This window comes from Chrysochloris asiatica, unplaced genomic scaffold (assembly GCF_000296735.1).
Source record: "Chrysochloris asiatica unplaced genomic scaffold, ChrAsi1.0 scaffold00189, whole genome shotgun sequence".
NCBI classification, from domain to species: Eukaryota; Metazoa; Chordata; class Mammalia; order Afrosoricida; family Chrysochloridae; genus Chrysochloris; species Chrysochloris asiatica.
In genome coordinates, this window is record NW_006408707.1 from 3753574 (window position 1) to 3776298 (window position 22725).

The following is a 22725-nucleotide window of genomic DNA, read 5'->3' on the forward strand; positions in this document are numbered from 1 at the left end:
CTGGCTTTGGGGTGCCTCATTGTCTCTCTCTTTGTCTCTTTCTGTGTATTCTTGATATATTGCAATCGCCGTCAGGTATCCCCTCCTCGTGAACCGAACCCCTATGTCGAGGCTGGTCCCCGACAATTAGGAAGTTTAATTAAGAGGTATAGAATGTTATAAAAGCAACAGTTTGATAGAATGACATCAGGATTTACTAGAAATGTGATCATGAGTCAGTGCTATAAACATTTATTAAGATTAAATGAGATAATATATATGAAAATTCTTGTCAAGTATTAATCACTTTGTGAATACTATTAGTGTTCCCCCCATCCCTTGGCGATGAATTGTGTTAATTTTACACATGGACTAATTTTATCTATACTAGATTAACATATATATATGTGTGTGTGTGTGTGTGTGTGTGTGTGTGTTCTAGGTCATATTTTTCTTACATTTTTGTGATATGTTTTCCAGATTAATTTATGATTGGTTAGGTATTATGCATTTGCAAGTTCTGGTAGCATAGTGGTTACAAATCAGGCTGTGAGCCGCAAGGTCAGCAGTTTGAAACTATCAACTGTTCTGTGGGAGAAAGATGAGGCTTTCTGCTCCTGTAAAGATTTGCAGCCTTGGAAACCCTGTACAGGGTCGCTATGAGTCAGAACCTACTCCATGGCACATAACAACAACAACAATAACAACAACTATTATTATACATGATAACACAACTAAAATTTAATCAGTGCAATGTGTTTCATGAAATTTTTTGGATATTATTTAATTTTTCTTACTTTCTGTGTACCACACATTCATTTAGGTACTTTATATGTATAAACTCTTTTATGTAACAACCCCATGAGATCACTATTGTTATCCTCAATTTGCTGATGGGAAAACGGAGATACGTATGAGTTAACTTGTTCAAGATCATAATTTTATATTATCTATATGAATGATTTAATAGAAAATTAACTTAAGGCTAATTTTGCAATTAAAAAATATAAACATGATACTTGTACACTAAACTAAGATTCTAGCTAAACAAGACTGAGATAACTCAATTGCAGATGACCTTTACTCATGGTGTTAATATGGCCTATGCACATAAAGTGGAGTCCTGGTGTGGCATTGTGGGTGAATACACTGGACTGCAAAGTCAGTTTGAACCACAGGGTTAGTGATTCAAGTTCACCAGCCACTTCTTGGAAACCCGATACAGAGTAGCTATGGGTCGGAACTGACTCAAAGGCGTTTAACAACAACATGCACATAACATATTCTGACTCTTTCTAGTGTTATTCCTTAATAATCATTTTAAAAAGCATAATGTTTTGAAATTCCAGTGTCTTGCCATCACTTGTTTATCAAGAAATATTTCTACTCTTATCTACATGTCTAAAGAATTCCAAACTAAGAATAGAAGTGAATGACTTGAAATCTAGGCATATTCCTGTATGATCTTTGTCTTCCTTCCTTCTAAGTTTTATACCCAATGACCTTTTCCTACTAAGTGCCTTAGTTTTCAATGACAATATCAATATCAACATCAGTTAGAAGACATCCTTACTTAGTTTTCATTTTGCCATGGTTGTTCAATTTTATAACTGGATAAATCTAGCTGAAATGATTTTGTGAGGACTTTGATACAAACTTACTGGTTATTCTATATTCATGGCAAAAATATTTAAGTATCATAAATTAGGTAGATACCAATCATATGACAGTTTGGCGTACTGTGATGGCTTGCATGTTGCTGTGATTCTGGAAGTTATGCCACATATATTTTAAATATATTCAGGGTCACCAATGTTAGAGAAGTTTCAGCTGAGCTTCCAGATGAAGACAGACTAGGAATAAGGTGAGACAGACAACGTCCAAATATTAGTCTCTGAAAACCTTATGAATAGCAGTAGAATACTGTTAGCACCAGAATATTGAATATTAAAACATGATGAAGAGCACCAGAATATTGTCAGATATAGTGCTAAAGGATGAGTCCCTCAGGTTGGAAGGCACTCAAAATAAGACTACCTCCTCATAGTAGAGTTAACCATGATGAAATGAATGGAATAAAGCCTTAGGGACCTTCATTTGCTGATGATGCACAACCCAAAATGAAAAGAAACAACTGTAAACATCCATTAAAAGTAAAAACATGAAATGTACAAAGTATGAGTCTAGGAAAATTGGAAATTGTCAAAAATGAAATGAAACACATAAACATTGGCACTTTATGCACTAATGAGCTGAAATGGACTGTTATTGGCTATTTTGATTCAGACAATCACATGGCTTACTGTGCCAGAAATGACAAATTGAAGAGTAATGGCTTCACATTAATCATCAAAAAGAACATATCAAGATTTTTCTTGAAATACAACTCTGTCTGTGATAGAAAAATACCCATGGGCCTAAAAGGAAGACTAGTTAATATCACTATTATTCAAATTTATGCACCAACCACTAAAGTCAGTGATGATGAAATGCAAGAATTCTACCAACTTCTTCAGTCTGAAATTGATCAAACATGCAATCAAGATGTATTGATAATTACTGGAGATTGGAATGCAAAGGTTGGAAACAAAGAGGAAAGATCAGCAGTTGGAAAATATGGCTTTGGGATAGAAACGATGCTGCAGATTGCATGGTAGAAGTTTGCAAGACCAGTGACTTCTTCATTACAAATACCCTTTTTAAACAACATAAAATATGACCATATACATGGACCGGACCTCACAAGATGGAATACACAAACTATGGAACCACCATAAATTGCACATATGCAAGTTCAGGCTGAAGCTTCAGAACATGAAAACAAGTTGATTAGAGCCAAAATATGACGTTAAACATATCCCACCTGAAGAACAGATCTGATTCATTAGACACGAAAAACATAAGACCAGAGAGCTATAGGATGAGATCAAGAACATCATATAGGAAGAAAACAAAAGGTCATTAAGAAGTCATAAAGGAAGAAAAAGACTAAGATGGATGTCAGAAGAGACTCTGAAACTTGCTGTCCAGCATAGAGATGCTAAAGCAAATGGAAGAAGTGAGGAGGTAAAAGAGCTGAATAGAGAATTTCAAAGGGCAGCTTGAGTAGACAAAGTCAAGTATTATAACAAAATGTGCAAAAACCTGGAGTTAGAAAACCAAAAGGGAAGAACATGATCAGCTGAGGAACTGATTAAAAAATTCAAGCCTCAACTTGAGTATTGGAAGATTCTATGGGCAAAATACTAAATGATGGAGAAAACATCAAAAGAAGATGGAAGGAATACACAGTCACTGTACTAAAAAGAAATGGTTGATGTTCAACCATTTCAAAAGGTAGCATATGATCAAGAGCCAAGGACACTGAAGGAAGTCCAGGGTTTATTGAAGACACTAGGAATAGATGGAATACAAATTAAATTATATCATCAAACTGATGCTGCACTGGAGGCACTCACTCATCTATGCCAAGAAATTAGGAAGACAACTACTTGGGTAACTGATTGGAAGAGATCCATATTTGTGCCCATTCCAAAGAAAAGTGACCCAACGGAATGCAGAAATCATCAGATAATATCATTAATATCACACACTAATAAAATTTTGCTAAAGATAACACAAAAACATTTTTGTGTTTTTGTGCTGCAGCCATACATTGACAGAATTTGTAGAGGTTCACTCTAGATTCAGAAGAGGACATGGAATGAGGGTTATCATTGCTGACATCAGCTGGATATTTTCTGATAGCAGAGGATACCAGAAAAATGCTTACCTGTGCTTTATTGACTATGCAAAGGCTTTTGACTGTGTGCATCCTGACAAGCTATGTAGAACATTATGGAGAATGAGTATTCTGGAACACTTAATTGTGCTAATAAGGAACCTATACATAGTCCACGAGGCAGTTGTTCCAACAGAACAAGAGGGCATCAAATGGTTTAAAATCAGGAAAGGTGTGTACCATTGTTGTATTCTTTCACCATAATTATTCAGTATGCTGAGCAATAATCTGAGAAACTGGATTATATGAAGATAAATGTGGCATCAATATTGGAGGAAGACTCATTAACAACCTGTGATATGCAGATGATACAACCTTGCTTGCTGAGACCAAAGAGAACTTAAAATATTGCTGATGATCAAAGACCACAGACTTCCATGTGGGTTGCACCTCAATGTAAAGGAAACAAAAATCCTCAACACTAGACCAATAAATAATATCTGTATGTTGTTGTTAAGTGCTGTCGAGTTGATTCCGACCCATAGCGACCCTGTTTAGGGTTTCCGAGGAGCAGCTGGTGAGCTTGAAATCACTGACCTTGCAGTTCAAACAGCATTGCAGTCCGATGCATTAACCCACAGTACCACACCAGTACTCCAACATCTGTATAAATGGAGTAAATATTGAAATTGTCAAAGACTTCATTTTGCTCAGGTCAACCATCAGCACTCATGAAAACAGCAGTCAAGAAATCAAGTGATATATTGCATTGGGCAAATCTGCTTCGTAAGTCCTCTTTAAAGTGTTGAAGAGCCAAGATGTCAGTTTGAGGACTAAGGTGCGCCTGACCCAAGCCATGTTATTTCAGTATCATCATATGCGTGTGAATATTGGACAGTGAATAAGGAAGTACATAGAAGAATTGATACATTTGACTTACAATGTTGGAGGAGAAATTAAAAGTACCACAAACTGCCTAAAAACAAACAAATCTGTATTGGAAGAAGTACAGCCTGAATACTCATTGGTAGCCAGGATGGCCAGACTTAGATTCTCCTATCCCAGACATATTATCGGGAGTTCCTGGAGAAAGATAACATGTTTGGTAAAGTGGAAGGTCGGCGAATAAGAGAGTGACCCCCAGTGCGATGGATTGTCACAGTGGCAGCAGCAATGGGTTTAAATGTAGCAGCGATTGTTAGGTTAGTACAGGACCAGACAGTGTTTCGTTCTGTTGTGTATATGAGTCAATGCTATCTTGGTGCACCTAAAAACAACAATATGTGTTGAGTAATACAGGCAAAATACCCCATTCATAAAATTTAGTTAGGGGATACAGCTAGATAATGGATTTTAAGTTTATATGTTACCTGAAGCAAATAAAGGAAGATGAAAGAATAGTGTCTGGTTAGTGCTTACAACAGGCCATTAGGAAAGTGTGTTTGAGCTGTTTATGCTTAAGAGGAGAGTGCAGTAGGTCTAGAGCACAGTAAATGAGGGTGTTGTTGTTGTTATGTGCCGTCAAGTTGGATCCAACCCATAACGACCCTGTATAGTTTCCGAGGAGCAGCTGTTGAGCTTGAACTGCCGACATTGCAGTTTAAATGACTTTGCAGTTTGGCTCATTAGCCCACAGTGCTACACCAGGACTCCAAATGTGGGGAATAAGATGGTACAAAATAAATTCAAAGAGGTAGGCAGGGACCAGATATGCCAGTCCTCATGGACAAGGAAAAGAAGTTCATATTTAGTTCCAGTTGTCTGGAAAGTCATCTAAAGTTTTAAGCCAGGAAATTATATGAACTCAATTGTGTTTAGAAAAACTGTTCTGGGAATGAACATATATGTTCCATGGGCTCATTATTTGAACTGTGGCAGTCATACACTAGTAGAATAAACTGGTTTTTAGGAATCTTTGAAACATATACTATGCTAATTACCTCTCACATATATTTATTTTAGGCAAAATAAAAACCTATTTTTTCTTCCCATAAAGTTAGAAATATTTAGATTTGGCAATGTTTGTTAGGTTAATACTAAAATGACAAATTTCTGTTTTTCATATTATGTAATGTTATATGATATAACAGTAAGTAATTTTTCAGGGTGCAATTTGGTATGGTAAAGTAGTTAAACCTCTTTAATGTTATGGGCATTTGAATTGTTACATCGTTCCTAATAATAGCGTACAGTGGCACCGGGGACAGGACAATTTCCTGCGGCCTTATGCAGCACTGTATTGGTGGGATATGAGATCATGTCATGAAATCCAGAAGTGTAATTTATAAGACCCCTGCCTGAATTTTGTCTGATGTCATAAAGTGTACTTTCCTAAAAATACGAAGTGAGATTTGATTTCTCTAACCCCAAATTTGTTTTCATTTATTTTAATTAAAATAAAAGAGTAAGAAGATATTTTGTCTAATCTGAATGCAGTCCTCTACTTTACTTCATCCTGTTTTCTTTTAAGAAATCTGCTTTCCTTTAGTGATATTATTACTGACATAACTCTAGTTTTATGAAAATGTTCCAGTAACTTTGTGGTTTCTTCTATACCCTTTATTCATAGTAGTCATGATAAAGAATAAAACAGCAATCGTTTTGAAGGTCCAGTAGGAATACGTTTATTGATAGAAAAAAAATTGCAAAGGACAGAATGCAAAATTTTCATATAATGTATTCCCAAGTGATATTGATATAAATTATTTCTGATGCCTTATATTTCAAAATATACTGTAGGAAAACAGAAAAAAATGATGTAACTGAATTGTTTTTGCATGCATTACAGACTATCACATTGGCTTGTTCTGTTCATTACAATGGAAAATAGAGCATTAGAATAAGGACATCATAGAAAGTTAGGCATCATAATTAAGTGACATATATTTATTTTTTGGACAAATAGTTGTTGAGTAGAAAATGTATTCCACAACTTTATTTAAGATATAAGCTGGTAGTGTATATTATCATCTCCCCTCAACTTAGCTATCTGGTTTCAATAACAAAGGAAAAGCATTATATTTGCTTCTTGCATGTAACCTTCACCATTCAATTTTCTGGAGACTAAGACATAAGCAATGACTAGGCTATTGTCTCAAGAAGACCCAAGACTCTTTGCATTGGATATCTGCAATAAGAGTGCTGAAGAACAAAGATGTCAGCTTGAGGACTAAGGAGCGCCTCACCCAAGCCATGGTATTTTCAATAACTTCATATGCATGTGAAAGCTTGACAGTGAATAAGGAAGACCATAGAAGAATTGATGCTTTTGAGTTATGGTGTTGTAGGAGAATATTGAAAGTGCCATGGGCTGCCAAAAGAACCAACAGATCTGTGTTGGAAGAAGCACAGTCAGAGTGCTCCTTGGAGGCCAAGATGGCCAAATTTTGTCTCTCCTACTTTGGACACAGTGTCAGGAGGGACCAGTTGCTGGAGAAGGATATTATGTTTGGTAGAGTGGAGGGTCAGAGAAAAAGAAGAAGAACCCCAGCAAGATGGATTGGCAAAGTGACGGCATCAATGGGCTCAAGCATGGCAACAATAGTGAGGTTGGTCCGGGATTGGGCAGTGTTTCATTCTGTTGTGCGTAGGATACCAACTCGATGGCACCTTAAAATAACAACATCTGCAGTTAGAATTTAATTACATATGTCTTATACTGCCATCTTGTTGTTGTTACCTGTTGTTGAGTTGGTTCTGACTCATAGGAATCTATTGTACAACATATAGATTGTTTTTTTTCCAATTTGTCTTAGAAAAATTCTAAATGGGGAAACTACATGAAGGTAATGATTAAGCATGCTTAGACAAAATATTATTATTTTGCCATATTATCTCAATTTATTATATCTTACATAAAGGGGATATGTTCTTCTTGAACTTGGAAAAAATATATAAGCCCTCAGAATGCCAACATTATGATAAAGTGATTGTTACATTTAACATAATAGTTTTTCATATATTTATATGAACTTCCATCAATAAGTGCTTCAAGTCCTCTTAGTTTTCAGCAAACAAGTTTTATGACTGGGCTTCCAGAAGTTTGTGGAAAAATGGAATTAAAAGATGATGGAATTTTCCATGAACTTTTAAAAACCCCTTTGCATGTGTGTGTATAACATCCAGGGTTTCAACAACTGTGACTTTAATATATTCACTAAAGAAAAAGGCAGCTAAATGATAAAAAAAATTCCCTCAAAGCATAGGAGGGAATATAAAGTGAAGTTTACATAGTATTTACATTGTACTAGGTATTACACAAAGGAGCTCTGGTAGCATAGTGGTTACGAATCGGGCTGTGAACCATAAGGTCAACAGTTTGAAACTACCAGCTGCTCCGCCAAAGAAAGATGAAGCTTTCTGCTCCCATAAAGATTTACAGCCTTGGAAACCCTGTTCAGGGCCGCTATGGGTCAGAACTGACACTTCGGCACTTAACAACAACGACAACAAGTATTACACAAGATCTCTGTGTTCAAGAGCAAAAATGTCAGGTTGAGGACTAAGGTGTACCTGGCCCAATTATTTTCAATAGCCTCATATGCATGCAAAAGTTGGACAATGAATTGATACATTTGATTTATGGTGTTGGAAGAAAAATATTGAAAAATGGACTGCCAGAAGAACAAATAAATCTTTGTTGGAAAACATAAAACCAGAATGCTCTTTGGAAGCATGGGTGGCCAGACTTCATCTCACACACTTTGGACATATTACAAGGGTGAAACAGTCCTTGAAGAAGGACATCATGCTTGGTAAAGTGGAAGGTCAGTGAAACAGAGGAAGACTCCAACAAGACAGATTGTCACGGTAGAATCAGCAACAGGCTCAAGTGTAACAACAATTGTGAGAATGGCACAGGACCTCTCAAGATTCCATTGTATTATGCATAAAGTTCTTATGAGTTAGAACCAACTTGACCACACCTTACAACAACAACAGTAGTAGGCATTATAAATAATCTAGAAATGATCTAAAGTATACGGGAGGATGTACATAAATTATAGGCAAATACACACCATTTTACACAAGGGACTTGAGGAGCTATGGCATTTTGCATCCTTGAGGGTCTTGGAACCAATCCCTGCTAGACACAGAGTGACAACTGTGTGTATGTATGTTTGTATATATACATGTACAATTATTTAAATAGATTTATACTGTTTTTATTTATTTTAAGGAACAGAAACAATATTCAAAATGCTGTAAAATATTAACTTAATCCTCCTAACAATGCTTCAGTAGAATAGCTAGCAGAGAGATTAAATAATTTCCCTAAGGTTACATATCTAGTAAATTTCAGATTTAGGATTTAAATTTAGGCAACCTACCTACAGACTACCTACATATACGATACATATCAATATAATGTATTAATGGAAACAGAATTCTGTTTCTTGCTTTTAAACTGATATTATTGTAAGTAATTTTTCTTAACATTAAGTAACTATACTTAAAATTCCCTTTTTTAAAATAGAAAATAAATGTAACCAGCAGACTTCTGGACTTAAAAAATCTGAGTTCTAAACATATAAACTGATTTTTCTTCTGTGTGACTTTCCATAAAACCTGACACTGATGAACCAAAAGCAGTCACCCTGCAAGTCCTTTCCTGTCTTCACTGGAGTCCTAGAAAACAACTCCTTACATTGAGGGAGATGGATAAAAATGAAAGAAAAAATATATGGTTTCACCCACTCCTTTCTTTAGCAGAAGATTCCTGTAGGTTAAGAAAATCAGATTGAGGTCAGAGTCCCTTCCTTTTGAGGTAGAATAATTTGGAGCTGATAGAATCTGGATGAGTTCACAAATGTAGGTTTTTCTGGCCAAGCATGGCCTTTCTTAACAAGAAGAATGATTGTATTAACAAATTAGAGATTCCCTTTCTGCTATCCATTTGATGATACCTTAGGTTTTGACAGTGGGGGTTGGTGAGAGGATGAGAGAGTTTAGGTAGTATTAGGATGAGGAGTTGATGATTTCACCTTCAATACTTTAAAGTTAAGTATGAATGATCTGTAAATTATTCAGTTAATGCAACTAATGTTATAAAGTGCCGTTGAGAAGATTCTGACTCATAGAGACCCTTTTTAGGGTTTTTGAGGCTGGAATTCTTTATTGGAGCAGAAAGCCTCATCTTTCTCCTGTAGAGTGCTCCCAATGAAACTTACATATTTTTTAATGTGTGCCACATTGAAAATATTCATGTCATGCTGTTGGGAGATTGGGAAGAAATCCTAATTGCATGTAGTATGGTCACAAAAATAGAGACAAAAAGGAGAAAAAAAAATTGAACAGTATAATTTCTAATGACATATACCAAGTATTGGTTATAGTTATTGTTGGAAAGGTGAAAATAGAATTCATTTATACTATCTTATATTTCTGCTTCTGTATTTTAAAAGATTTCTCTAAATGGCATCATATTGCTTTTCCAAAGACAGAAGTATTAAAAAATAATTATAAAGGAGTATATTCAGCCCTGCAGAACACACAAAATTATATCAAAGTCAGAGGCCAGTAAATGATTTTGGCTGAGTTCCACAAATATAAGTTTTAAGGCAATAAAAGCCAAAGGAAGCTATTTAACATTTTATATTACTTTGTGTTGTTAGAAATAGATAGCTTTATCACTATTTGTTAGTTCATTATTTTATTATTTTCCTTTTTAGCCCTTCTTCTTCTCCTTATGCTTCAATAATGTTTGTTAGATTTGCCCTCCCCTTCAAACTCAGAACGGTTTTACACTTGACACCCAGTATTCTCTCTTCATGCGTGCATAACAGCAAAGGTCAACTTTGAAGATCACTCAATCTCCTACCTAAAGTGATCTGACATCTGGAAATCTGAAAAGAAATATAGTTTTTGGTTACTGTATTTCAGAATGCCAAAAGAATGAAGTGTCTGTATGTTAGCTGAAAGACGGAAAGCAGGGAAGAAGTTGCTTCATGTGTTGAAGCATGTTCTAGAAGAGATGTAGCTGCTAACCAGAGAAAAAAAAAGGTATTAAAAGAAAAAAAAACTCAAGGCACCTTCAATGCAAATGAAAAGTAACAGACAGTTCTTCAAACCAGAGAAGAAACTGGAACAGAAAATAATTGGGAGGCAAAAAGCTTGTGAAATTTCTCTAAGAAGAAAGTAGGGACTCAATTTAAAAAAAATATAAATATAGAGAAATGAAGAGGTGGGGTGAAGATTATAGTAAGCATTAGGGCCAATAAGTGCAAAGCAATGAGGAGAGAGAGAGATCATTATTTGCCCTGTAAGACTTCTGTAATTTAGTACTGAAAATGAAGAGGTATGTAGTCTGATAAGGGAAGTAGAGAAGATTAGCAGCAGGCCACTAGACCAGAGCTGCTTGAACTATCTGTGGTGAAGGACCAGTTTTTGTTTTAAATTTTCAATTCATAGAGATCAATATAAGGTCCTATTATCTAAAACTCATATGAACAGTGAACCACATGTAGCTCATCATGTGAAGATGGCAACGCTGAAACTGGTCTATATTCTGTGCAACAAGATACATTCACTGATGGCTCACTTAGATGTCATAGCTCTGTCATATTAATATAAAAGTTTCTAAATGACTACTCTTAGGTTTTGTACTCATCACATACCAATCTGGTGCCAGTCCATGGACCACATGAACCGATGTAAGGAGTTCAGATAATATTCAAAGTTCACTGTGAATTTACAGGAGGGTTTTGAAAAGCAGAATAAGATAAAAGGATATTAATTTTGAGTCACAAAGAGAAGTATTCAAAGAACAGGAGTAGAAGTAAGGAGTCTATATCTGTAATGTTGTTTGTATGCTATAGAGCTGGTTCTAACTCATAGAGACCCTGTATAGGGTTTCTGAGGCTGTAAATCTCAATGGGAGCAGAAAGCTTTGCCATTCTCCCTTAAAATGGCTGAAGGATTTGAACCACCAACCTTGCACCAACAGCCTAACAAGTAACCCACTATTCCACCAGGGCTTCCAGGTAGACTTGTAATAATGAGATATAAATGACAGATAGTGACTATGATGATTGAAAAAATGATTCAAATTATTTATTTTTTTGGTAGTTAAAAACAGAAATTGTTAATAGATTGGATAAGAAAAATGAAAGAGAACAATTAATGATGATTCAGGGATTATGTCTGCAGCAACTGGATGGATATTATATGTTGAAAGAGGAAATACAAGAGCAATGGCTTATTATTAATTTGTTGTTGTTATTTTTAAGTGCTGTTGAGTTGGTTCTGACTCATAGTGACCCTGTATAGGGTTTTTGAAGAGCAGCTGGTAAGCTTGAAGTACCAACCTTGCAGTTCAAACTGACCTTTCAGTCCAGCCCATTAACCCGCAGCATCATACCAGGACTCCTTAGTATGAATATGGAGAAGGAATCAAGAGTTCCATTTTTACTATGTTTATTATAAACTTGTTACATGAGAGTGAAATGAGTGTTTGTAAGTTTATTTCTCTCCAGTTGGGTTAAAACAAGATACTTATATTCTTGATACCAGAATTCTGATTTTTTAGTGGTCTGAGAGTAATATTATTGAACAGTAGTTAGATATCTGTACATAGTTTACCTATAAGAAGATAGATTGTTGACCTATAAACACAAAGAGATTTCAAATGTGTACACCATCTCAAACATGTCCTCTATGTCATGAATCAAGTTTATTTCATTTATGGGTTATAAATAATGGACTTTTATTTGGGTTGCACTACAAATACAGTTTGTAGTTGAATATACATGGTGGAAATGGAATTAAAGTCCTGTAAAACATCGAAGCTTATAGGAAAGAACCTGAGAAAGGGGAAATAGAGAATAGTCAGCAACTTCCTTGGAGTTCCAGAGAATAACCTTTGAATTCATACTAATTATCTTCAAAGGTCCTAGAAAATATGACCCTAGTAGTTGTCCTGTTGAACTTTGCTAAGCATGAATAACAATTTAATTCTCTGGTTGACTGGTAAGGACATGGCAAGCTATCTGAAGGGTTTTTCATTTACTAAGAATTTTTCTTATGGTACACGTGATGGCATTAACTAAATATCTCTGAAAATTTCCAGTTTTATTTTAACCAATTTTATTTGAAATATTATGCTTGATGTTACTCAAACAATGACTGCTGCTTGTTGTATTTTGAAACAAATCCTTATTTTGATAGGGCTCCTCCTTCAGAGTTCCATTTATTTGCATTTCTGGCAACATGCAAATTTATCTTGGAAGTTCATCTCTAGAAATGTCTTTTCTCTCAGATCCTAGGTTAAAGAATTACTTTTCAGCCTTGAGGTTCAGTGGTATGAGCATGCAGAACAAATGGTATATCTAATGGTGAAGACAGTAGAAACAATTTCAAACTATGACCACTGATAATTTAATTCTTGATGTGTGTCACTCCAAGGGAAATATTTATTTCATTCTCTCTATTTTTTATTTCTGACAGAGATACTTGGTGAATAAAACAAAAGGTGGGTTCTTTTATTGGGATAAGATCATTGAAAAATACATTTACTTTTTGGCCCACCAATTTAAATATTACAAGTTCTTTAATTTGAAGACTATGGATTGACAGAAAGCCAGCTAGATAAGTTTCGATGATAATGATTACAATAAATATTATTGCTGAATACATTAGACATGTTTTTCATTACCAACTGAGTTATCTGCTTGATGAAGATATTCCTAGAAATGTTATTATGAACAATGTATTAGATTCTTTATTTGATTTATCTTGGGAAGCATAGTGTGCTGAGATTTTGATCAGATAGTAACCTCAACAAGATGGATTGACAGTGGCTGCAACCATAGTCTCAAACGTAACAATGATTGTGAGGTGGCATAGGACTCTTTCATTCTGTTGTGCGTAAGGTTGCTGTGAGTCAAACCTGACTCCATGGCACCTAACAACAGCAACAACAACAGTAAACTCACTAGTTACTAGGGGCTAATGCCCATGAGTAATCTACTTATAATTGAAATACTATTTTTTACTTTTATTTGTGGAACAAATTCCCTCCAAATAGATATTGAGGATTCTTTTTTCATGCCTTTGATAAAACTTATATACAAATAGAAGTAGTTCTTTCTAGGCAACATTAGATTCTGCTGAGCTGGTATATATAACTGTCCAGGGTATGCAGTTATTATCCCTAATGCACTGACTGCACCAGGTGGTAATAACTCAGTCAGCCCTGTGCTTTCTAAACCAATCCTCAAACCCACTCCATCAATTTTTGTGTGTGACTAGTGTTAGTTCTTGTTGCTTGCTAAAATTGCATGCTTTCACTGAATCTAGGTCCCAAAGCAGTAGGTATTGTTTGTTAACTCTTCAGAGAGATTTAAAGTATTGGTTATCAATACTCCACAGTTGCTATTGCTAAAGAATGAGATTTTCTTATTGTCAGGCTAGTTCTCCTCAGATACAACCCAGTAAATTTTAAAGAAGTTGCTATAGATTTCAGTGCTCTAGGGATTTTTTTTTCGCTCTAATCAACGTAGCACTATATAATCGATAACACTTCTAGAACCCTGCTAACATTTGCATTGTGATAATGGGCTTTCTATTTAAATAAAACATCAGCAGTTATTTTAGGTGTGGTGCTGTGGGATAAGCACTGGACTGCTAGCCACAAGATCAGTGAATTAAACCCTATACAGGGTCACTATGAATCAGAACTGAGTTGATGGCACTTAACAACAACAAGAAGTCAGGTAACATCATAGAGATCAGATTAACTCTCACCCCTGGAAACTTCTACAAACAACTTCATTCTCTGAGTATTTGTACTCAAGCATTTGTAATGGGCTAAAGGAGCTCTGGTAGCATAGTGGTTATGAATCGGGCTGCAAATCGCAAGGTCAGCAGTTCGAAACTACCAGCTGTTCCGCAGGAGAAAGATGAGGCTTTCTGCTCCCTTAAAGATTTACAGCCTCAGAAACCTTGTACAGGGTCGCTATGAGTTGGAACCGACTCCAGGGCACACAACAACAACAACAACAACAAACAACAATCTGGTGTAAATCTTCACTATGTTCTGGGGGGTTGCAAAAATAAAAAGACAGATATCTGGATTTCTGTTAAAAGAAACTGGCAAATAAACAAAAAAAAAAAACCCACAAATCTGTTTTTCAACTGCTAGGTTTGAGATATGCAAGAGTCACAAGGTGTTTTGTTTTATTTGCTTGTTTGTTTTTAACAGAACAATCCGCATTACCTGAGAACATAGTAGTGGGAGCAAGGAAAGCATCTTAAAAGAAGGCAATGTTTGATTGGATCCTGAAGAATTTTGTCAGGTTGAAGAAAATTAATATGGAAAGGCACAGAGACAAGAAAAAGCATGTTCTTTTCTCCTTAATATTAGTAAAACTTCTCTTTCAATGTAAAACTAATCTTTAAGTAACACATGTCATTTAAGAGTTTCTAGGTGTGCATAGTTTGCATTCCACTGACTGGTTAATCTAAAGGTTGGTGAGTTCAAAACTCACCCAATTACCCCACAGGAGAAAGTCCTGGCAATCTGCTTCCACAAAGACTAAAAACAAAAGCAAAACACAACATAACAACAAAAGAAAACCTTCCCTTTGAGTGTATTCTGACTGTAGATGACCCTGTGAGACAGAACAGAATTATCCCATCAGGTTAATCTTTTACAGAATCTTACAGAAGCCAACTGCTACATCTTTCTCTCAAGGAGTGGCTGGCGGCTTGAACCACTGGTATCTTTTGGTGTGATTCACCACTGTGCCACCAGGGATCCTTCCCAAAGGGATTAGAGCTAAGAAAACCCACTGGAGCAGTTCAACTCTAAGACTTAGGCTTTGTCATTAATTAGAATGTACTCCCTGGCAACAGACAGTTTTTTGCTTTTTTATAGTTATTTATCAGGCAGAGAGATTAGGTGATAAAGTTGAGGGACTCCATTTATAGTGTTAAAAAATAAAGAGTTATGATTAAATTCAATTTTATGCTCAGATCTTAACTTAATTTGAAAAGGTTTTTTTTGCCAAGAAAAATGTAATTGTGCAGTGATGATTGATTTTTGGGGGGTGGGGGAGTGGCCACAATCCTTACAAATATTTAAGTTTTTTTGTTTTTGTTTTTTTAAATCAGAATATACCTGTTAAACCAGAAGGAACATTATTTGCTCAAAAGTTTTCCCAGTTATTATTTTATACCTAAGTAGAGAAATGATAAATACCCATTCATGTTGTTGTAGTGCCATCAAGTTGGTTCCGACCCATAGCAACCCTGTATTGGATTTCCGAGGGGCAGCAGATGGACTTGAACTGCCAAGTTTGTGGTTCAAACAGACTTTGCAGTCAAGCACAGTAATATGATCATAGCTGATCTAGTATTTGATCTCAAATTGATATAGTATTTGAGACTTCTCAATCAATAGGACAAGAAGTAAAAATAATTTAAAGTGTCTCATTGGTGTGGCACGGTAATGTAAGCACTGGACTGATAACTGCATGGTCAACAGTTCAAACCCACCATAAACTATACAGAAACACAATACAGGGTTGCCATGAGTCAGAATTGACTCCACAGCACAACAACAATGCAAGTAAGAAAAGTCACCGGTGTGTGGAGACAAAAAAGTAAAACGATATAGAAATAATTTTAGTATCGTACTTATTTCTACAGTCATAAGAGAATTGCCATTGCCTTGCTTTTGAAATTATAGCCTCTTTGGAGAAGTGATGGTATTGAAAAGAAATGCAATATGAATAATTAATATGAGCATGTACCTAAGTCACTATTCTTGAAGTTTATGTATATGCAGTGGTATTTTTCAATTGTAACATCAATGGAGTAGTTTCCAGTCTGTTCAAATTCTTGATGAAGTTAATTACTCAATAAAATTGTCCTTTTTCTGTTAACAAGTTCGTATCTTCAAATTCTGTCCACAGCCTTTTCTTATTTCTTCCATGTTTTAAAACTGATTTTCTTTAACATTCTCTTATGACACAGATCAACAGGAGACCAGTTCTATTAAAGGGGATCTTTAGAATGAAATCAACTGTGGAATGTTTTACAAATGTGGTTCAATAAACTCCATATAATTTCAAAAGAAAATGATGCATACAAGAGCATCTTGGGAATTAGCATAAAAAACACTGTTTCACTTAGACTCATACAAGAAGGACCTTTGGGAGAATAGGACTATTTTCAAATAGCCTGATGGAAAAAAAAGAAGAAAAAATCTCTTACTGGGGTTCTAAAGAACAGAATTTGCATATTAATAGAAGATTAACGTGCCCATCAAGTATTCTGAAGCAGTTACTTTCTCCTGTCTATTTTGTTCTTCACATAAACATCCTTCATAATAAAAAGAAACTTGTGCCTTTGCTGCTATTTCAATGAGTCTCCAAGGTTTCCTATTACAATAGGATAGATTTTTAAAATGTCTAAAACCTTTGAATAAAGTTCTTTGGATTTTTGTTTATTAGCACAATGAAAGGGTTACTTTTAGGGAAAAATAGAACACTTCAGAATAAAGGACATATCAGAAAATGTTCTTAAAGAAGACTCCCATTATTATTAGTCCCCCTGTGCACTCCCCAAAGGGGAAAAAAAAAAATAAGTATAATGATCCAACTAATAAATACATATATAAAAACTCAAAAACTCTTGCCATGAATAATAGGTATTTCAAAAATATCTATTAGAATACTAGATGCAGTGATACCAGAAAGACAAAAAAGCAAAAGAAGGTGTTTATAGGTAGAAAAAAATGGTCTTATAGCAGTTCCATTATGTCAGGACTGCAACTGCTGCGTTGCATTTCCCATATTAGTTCCTGATAATATTGTTGGGAAACTCTTGTAAAGAAAGGTAGGTGTTTTACCTCATCATGATCTATAAAATTTGCCATTCAGAAATATACTTGAATAGAAAGTATAGAATAAAGTCAGTGTAACAACCAGAAACGAAAGAAAATTACTGCATGGATCAAGTTTTAAAAGTGACGGCATAGATTTTATTTATTTAACATCTAAGCATATAGGGAGTTAGGATTTATATTCCACATACTCTATGCTTTCCTTATAGCCCATGCCCCACTGCTAGTTCTTTAGGTTTTACAGCTGTCTTCAAGTTGAAAGACCTGAGGGCATTGCCTTTCTCCTGCTTTATATGGAATTTAACAATGAGAACCGACTCAATGGCACTTAACAACAACAAGTCCTACTCAGCCATATGGAACATAGGTTTTTTTCATTGATTTTAATATAAACGATTCCTATTTTTCAGATGAATTTTCTAATCTGAGCAATTTATTATTATTATTTTTTAAAGAATAATGTCTTTCTGTCTCTTCAATTAAGAATGTGTAGGATAAAAGTACATCCTGTGTGGATTAGCTTTTCACACTCTCTCAGGGTCTAAATGTGAAATAACCATTTCCATTATTATTAGGCTAGTATTCCCTTTCTATGAATGTATTATATGCACCCTCAGCTTGAAAATGATACTTTTTACAATGGACTTTTGTGTGCCTTTTTGGTCTGGCTTTCCTACTTTCAGTTTCTAGGCCTCTCTAACCCCAATGACAAAGAAGCTCAGAAAAGTATTAGGAATACAGCTAAGAGATCTTTGGAAAACACATCTCCAGTAGAAATGCTCCTTTTCTGTGCCTTTAAATATGCTCATAAACTGTAGGCCTCTTTAGCCAAAGGCTGGCATTCAGGGTCCCAGCCTCAGTAACCACAGTGCAGCTACCACACACTGGTCTGGGGACACAATAAGCGGCAGTTCCAGGCTCACTAAACCTCAACATCCCCAGTGATGTTACCAACTCACAGTGACCCTGTACAGGGTTTCAGAGGTGGCTGGTGAGCATGAATTGCCAACCTTGCAGTTCAAAGTGACCTTGCAGTCTAGCTCATTAACTCACAGCACCACACCAGGACTCCAAACATCCCCAGCAAGTGCCCTCTTTTTTGCCCTTTTAGTTCTCCTTGTCTAGTTTTAGTCCTTGGACTTTCCCATCACACTTTAAGTATCTGAGGATTTCTCTTTGCTTTATACTGTGGTTCCCTCTTTCAATCCTCTTTTGAAAGAAGTTGTCTCCAACTATGCTGTCTTTAAAAATAAAATTAAGTTAAATAAAATAAAAATTAAGACACAAAAAGGCATAATTTCTTCGGTCTCTTTTTAGCACCATGAACTCTGATGAGAGATTGATATAGGAGAGACAGTATCACTATTTTTAATATAAGGCTTTCCACAACCAGTATGTTCCACCCTAAATATTTTGAAAACTTCTGGAAATCATTATTAAACTCTATTGTAAAGGAGCGCTATCTAGTAACATAAGGTACAAAGTAAGCATAACAACACTCTTTCATAGATTCTCAGTGGCAAACTTTGTTTGATTTGAATACATTCATAAATTTTATTTTGATGAAAATTTAACATTTCATGTATATAAATTGAGAGTGAGAGAATTAGAAAATATAATTCAAAGAAATAGTAAAACCTTTTAAAAGCATATTTTAATAAAGAAAGATAAATAAAAATCTGATTTAACTGCTTTGAAAAACATTTCATTTTTGTTGTTGAAGATGCCATCGAGTCTGTACTGACTCATAGAGACCCTATGCACAACAGAACGAAACACTGCCTGGTCCTGGGCGAACATCACAATTGTTGCCAAGCTTCACCTATTGATGCTACCACTTTGCCAATCCATCTTGTTGGGGGTCTGCCTCTTTTTCTCTGGCTCTTCACCTTACCAAACATATCCTTATCCAGCAACTGGTCCCTCCTGACAGCATGACCAAAGTATGAATGATGAAGTCTGGCCATCCTGGTCTCCAAGGAACACTCTAGCTGTACTTTTTTCAATACAGATCTCTTTGTTCTTTTGGCATCCCATAGTACTTTCAATATTCTCCTCAAACACCATAACTAAAAAGCATCAATTCTGCTATGGCCTACCTTATTCACTGTCCAAAATTTACATGCATAAAATGTTATTGAAAATACCATGGTTTGGGTCAGACGCACCTTAGCCCACAAGTTGACATCTTTGCTCTTCAACACTTTAAAAAGGTCTTGAACAAAAGATTTGCCTAATGCAATACATCATTTGATTTCTTGACTGCTGCTTGCATGTGTATTGATAGTTGATCCATGAAGAATGAAGTCCTTAACAACCTCAATCTTTTCTCCATTGGTACAAATGTTGTTTATTGGTCCAGTGGTGAGGATTTTTGTTTTCTTTACTTTGAGATGCAATGCATACTTTGATGTTCATCAATAAGTATTTTAAGTCCTCTTCACTTTCAACAAGCAAGCTTGTCTCATCTGCATATCGTAGGTTGTTAATGACTGTTCCTCCAATCCTGATGCTATATTTTAATTCATATTACCCAGTTTCTCAGATTATTTGCTCAGCATACAGGTTGAATAAGTATGGTGAAAGAATACAAACCTATCACATACCTTTCCTAATTCTAAACCATTCAGTGTTCCCATGTTCTGATGGAACAACTGCCTCTTGGTCTATGTATAGGATCCTCTTGAGCTCAATTAAGTACTCTCATTGAGTCTTAGTCTTAGAAGGGGATTTGCTCTGAGGGGACCTGACCACTTGCCTGGATGTCTCCTGGGCAAGCAACTTGCTTGTTCTTCTACTAATCAGTCGGTCTGCTGTTATTGTTTTGTATTTTTTCTGTAGGTCTTTCTTTCAAGAAGTATCTTCTGTTCTTCTAGTCACTCCAGGCTGGTCTGACCATCCTTTCAAGTGGAAAATTTCCACCTCTGAAGATTCTGGATGCTGCTCAGGATTCCACCCATGGTCTTATGTAATTCAGAGGCTCTGCAGGAAGCCTCCTTCACTGGAAACATTGTAGACCCATTTTAGATATTCTAATCAGTTATAGGCAGAAGATGGACTTACAAGCTTTCTATGGTGATATTTCTAGCTATTCCTTTATTCCCCCTTAAGTGTCTATTTTATAATGGTATGCCAGGGAAACCAAGATTCAAAAGACAGCCTAGCATGTTAACATTATTTCCCATCTTTTCCCCATTCCAACCATGTCTCAATCCCTGTTTCCCAGAGCCCTGTTGTTCCAAGGTTATGCATACATCATTGTTTACCTCTGTCCCACTTAGCCCATGCAAACTTGCCTAATTGTTCTCCCATCTGCCTTGCTCTTCCATTCCCCTACCCCTTTTTGTATATTGCCCCCCTCCCTACCACCCAAACTATCTTGTCTATTCCCTACCATGTACTCCACCTTCCCCTACCTCTCCTCATGCTACCCCCCACATCCCAATAGCCAGCAAACCCCCTGCCCCTTTAGTATGGGTTCTTTTTCTTACAATTTTACAGTAGTGGTCCTATACGCAGTATTTCTCCTTTTGTGACTTACTAATTTCATTCAACATAATGTCCTCAAGGTTCATCCATGTTATGCGGTGGCTTGCTTGCAGCTTCCTTGTTATTCTTAAGGATAGCATAGTATTCCACTGTGTGTATGTACACAGTTTGTTTATCTATTCTTCAATTGATGGGCACTTAGGTGGTCTTCATCTTTTTGCTGATGTAAATAGTGCTGCTATGAACAGTGGTGTGAATATATCTACTTGTGTAAATACTTGGGTAAATACCAAGTAGAGGAATTGCTGGATCATAAGGTATTTCTATTTCCAACCTTCTGAAGAAGTGCCATATTGCTTTCCAGAGAGGTTGGATCATTTTGCAGAACCACCAGCAATGCAGGAGCATCCCAGTCTCTCCATATCCCTGCCAATATTTATTGTCCTCTACTTTTTTGATCTTTGCTGCTATTGCTGGTGTGAGATGATGTCTCATAGTTGTTTTGATTTGCACCTATCTAACTGTAAAGTCAGTGGTTCAAGCTCACCAGTCACTTCTCAGAAACCTTATACAGGGTTGCTATGGGTCAGCACCGACTCGACATTACTTAACAACAACAACGGCTAGTGATTGTGAACATTTCTGCATATGTTTGTTGGCTGCTGGGATCTCCTCCTTGGTGAAGTGTCTGTTCATGTCCTGTGCCCATTTTTTAATTATTTGTCTTTTTCTTGTAGAAGTGTTGTAGTCTCATATATATTTTAGAATTAAGTTCCTTGTCTGATGTGTCATTGCAAAAGATTTTTAGTTCCTTGTCTGATGTGTCATTGCAAAAGATTTTTTCCCGTTCTGTGGGCTTCCTTTTTACTCTTCTGGTAAAGTCTTTTGATGTACATAAGTTTTTAATTTTTAGTATGTCCCACTCATCTATTTTGTCTACTTTTGTTTGTGTGGTTTACAAAATCTTTGGTAGTTTGTATATCCCTTAATTAGTGCCCTCACATTTGTCCCTATTTTTTTCATTGATGGCCTTCATAATTCTGGGATTCACAATTAGACCTTTAATCCATGTTGAGTTGGTTTTTGTATAAGGTGTGAGGTGGAGGTCTTGTTTCAGTCTTTTGCATATCTCTTTCCAGTTCTGCCAACACCATCTGTTGAAGAGACTATCACCTCCCCATGAGATATATTTAGGTGTTTTGTCAAAAATCAGGTGTCTGTATGCAGATGGATTAATTTCTGGATTCTCGATTCTGTTCCATTGATCTATGTACCTTTCATTGTAGCAGTACCAAGCCGTTTTGACCACTTCACTGTGCAGTAAATTTTGAAGTTGGAGAGTGAGAGGTTTCCAACCTTATTCTTCTTAAGCAGTGCCTTGCTTATTCTTCGTCTCTTTCCTTTCCATATAAGGTTTGTAATTGTTTTTTCCATCTCTTTGAAGAATGTTGTTGGAATCTAGATTGGGATTGCATTATATGTGTAAGTTGCTTTGGGTAGTATTAACATTTTCACAATGTTAAATCTTCCTATTCAGGAGCATGGTACATTCTTCCGTTTTTCAATCTCTTTTGGTTTCTTGTAGTAGTGTTTTGTAGTTTTCTTTGTATAAATCCTTTGTTTCTCTGGTTACATTTATTCCTAGATATTTCATCCTTTGCGTGGCTATTGTAAATGGTATTGCTTTCCT